The 3021-nt window shown below is 35.4% G+C and overlaps 1 pseudogene; it reads left to right on the forward strand.

Annotated features, from left to right (window-relative positions):
• The first annotated feature begins 123 nt into the window (after positions 1–123).
• LOC104983213 lies at positions 124–1034 on the forward strand (annotated as a pseudogene).
• Positions 1035–3021: the final 1987 nt, after the last annotated feature.

Genomic DNA, 3021 nt, shown 5'->3' on the forward strand with positions numbered 1-3021 from the left:
GTAACTACAGGTGGCTCCAATGTGCTTTTTTTTTTTTTTTTTGCTTTTGCAGTATTTCTTTAAATTTCTAGGGTATATATGATACTTGCCTCAGATAACAAGTAATGAATGACCACGAGAAAAATGAATGCAACCTCTGAAGCCTACTTTGTTCTACTGGGGTTTTCTAATTGGCCTCATCTGGAAGTAGTTCTCTTTGTGGTTGTCTTGGTGTTCTACTTGATGACACTGACAGGCAACCTGTTCATCATTATATGTCATACTTGGATTCCCATCTCCACACTCCTATGTATTTTTTCCTCTCAAATCTCTCTTTTCTGGATCTCTGCTATACCACCAGCTTCATCCCTCAGTTGCTGGTCAACCTCTGGGGTCCAGGAAAAACCATCTCTTACACTGGTTGCATGATTCAGCTTTATTTTGTCCTCGCACTGGGATGCACAGAACGTGTGCTTCTGATGGTGATGTCCTATGACCGTTATGCAGCTGTGTGTAGACCCCTGCACTACTCTATCCTCATGCACCCTCGTTTCTGCCATCTGTTGGCTGTGGCTTCTTGGGTAAGTGGCTTTACCAACTCAGCACTTCATTCTTTCTTTACATTTTTGGTACCCCTGTGTGGACATCGCCAAGTGGACCATTTCTTCTGTGAAGTTCCAGCACTGCTTCGACTGTCATGCATTGATACCCGTGCCAATGAGCTAACCCTCATGGTCACGAGCTCCATTTTTGTTCTCATACCTCTCATCCTCATTCTCAGCTCCTATGGTGCCATTGCCCGGGCAGTGCTGAGGATGCAGTCGACAACTGGACTCCAGAAAGTCTTTGGGACGTGTGGAGCCCATCTTATGGTCGTATCCCTCTTTTTCATTCCAGTCATGTGCATATACCTCCAGCCACCATCAGGAAATTCTCAAGATCAGGGCAAGTTCATTGCCCTCTTTTATACTGTTGTCACACCTAGCCTCAACCCTCTAATCTACACCCTCAGAAACAAAGATGTAAGAGGGGCAGTAAAGAGACTAGTGGGGTGAGGATGGTCTGTTTATACTGGTGACATGAATGGTAAAATGGAATATCTCTTCACCAATGGTTTTTCCAGTCATCCACTCATCAATCTTTCATTCACTCAATTAACACTTAATGAATGTGTACACTCACAAGGTCACAAAGTTCGTGGTAATAGATATGAATTAGACACAGTCTGTCTTAATACTAATCATTCTTTAGTGGTGATAACAGCCATGTAAAAATGGATCAAACATGAATATTCAGGTTTTAGTGCACAAACATAATAAAAGTATAATTTTCTTAATTGAAAATGAAGTATAGAATTTATTATAAAAATTGACAAAATTCAGGTATAATTCCTTAAAAAAAACCTAGAATATATTGTTTAATTTCTTGCTTTGTAGGCAGAATTTGTTATTCAATTTGTCTTCCATCTTTGGTCTAACGAAAGACATTTTGAAAAACTTTACATGTTTTCTCCAACATTGTTATTCTTTTTTTGAATGCTAGTTAATATTGAGAGGAATTTTGGTCTGTATTCTATAATGTCCCATTATCATTAGTAACAAAGTGACTTGCATGAATCGTAACAAGAAGTGCTCTCAGTAATGCAGCGGAAGTAAGCGTCTCATATTTGTCTTTTTTTCAAGTTAGTGAGAAGTGTAAAGGAAGGGAAAATAAGTTTAAAGCTGTGCTATATAGCTCATAAAGTAATGGTCATCATAGGCTAGGTATTGTTAAGTGAAATAAGTGCTTGTAGCACCTGCGTAACCCAAGAAGCAGTAAACAGTATCTAAAGCGACCAAGTGCTAGGCTCTGAAAAGTGTATTGATGAATCCATTGGGTATTTGAAGGAATTACTTGAAAATATATTGGAAAAATTTTATGATAAAAGCTATATGAAAATGGTAGTTTTTTCTTTTCTAAGCTTGATCTGATTTGAATATTTGTGGTTAGAAAGTTCTTATGAAAATTAGCATGTATTTTTCAAATAAATAAATAAATGCACTTTTAATTAAAGTAGTAGTGTTGTTTCCTATATTATTAATACCATCTCCATCTGAAGTAAATGTACTATGTATATAACATTTTAAACTGCACCATATTGAGATTATTGAGATAAAAAATGGAATAAGGAATAAAGTAAAATCTTGGCAACACCTGAGTTTTGTATGGTTCTTAAATGTCTGTTTTAGTTTTGGGGGCCTCTAAATTTTAGATTGATTGATTCAAGCCCTTTTCCCTAAATTATTAAAAAGAAAAACGTCCCACATCTTTGTCTCAACTTCTCGTGTGGCTGTCATGTATGTTGATTCTGATGTCTGTGTCTTTGCCTTTGTATGTCTGTGAGTTGTTTACTCTAACTAGCAATAAACAATAATATGGGGTATATACATTTGTCCTTAAGCTACTTTCCAAGAAATGAAGAATCAAGAATCATGTCTATAAAAGAACTTTTAGTAAATAATTGGGGCCACACAAAAGAACTATCACAGAGCAAAAATCTTTTAAGAACTTACAAGATATAGTTTAGTTCTTTGAACCACCTTGTACTTATGGAATTCTTATTGTTTGCTATACCTCATATAGTACCAGAGTATCTCACTAACTTGAAAAAGCTTTGAAATTTCCCATTTCTTCTTTTCCTTTTATGCTTGAAAAACACAGAAATATCTTTTTGTATGTGTAGACTATTTTTCTTGAAATGTATAAATTTAGTGTTTATGGTTTTGAATCCTAGCCATGTTACTGTAATATTTATTTGTAATCTAAAATAAAGATTACTTTCAAAAAATTCTCCCAAAGATCACCACAGATACTATTGTTTATATTGCTTATATTTTCATACTTCTTACATGAAACTTTTTTTATCACAGGCAGGATATAAGTATGCTTTTTTCTCACCTTCTAGATGAGAAAACTGAAGAGAAGAAGATATGAGACTTACCTAAGCTTAAGTAACTTGTATATGACAAATCAGGTAACGACAATAGGTTTTTACCTGAGTTC

The sequence above is a fragment of the Bison bison genome, unplaced genomic scaffold, assembly GCF_000754665.1.
Source record: "Bison bison bison isolate TAMUID 2011002044 unplaced genomic scaffold, Bison_UMD1.0 scf7180017862063, whole genome shotgun sequence".
NCBI classification, from domain to species: domain Eukaryota; kingdom Metazoa; phylum Chordata; class Mammalia; order Artiodactyla; family Bovidae; genus Bison; species Bison bison.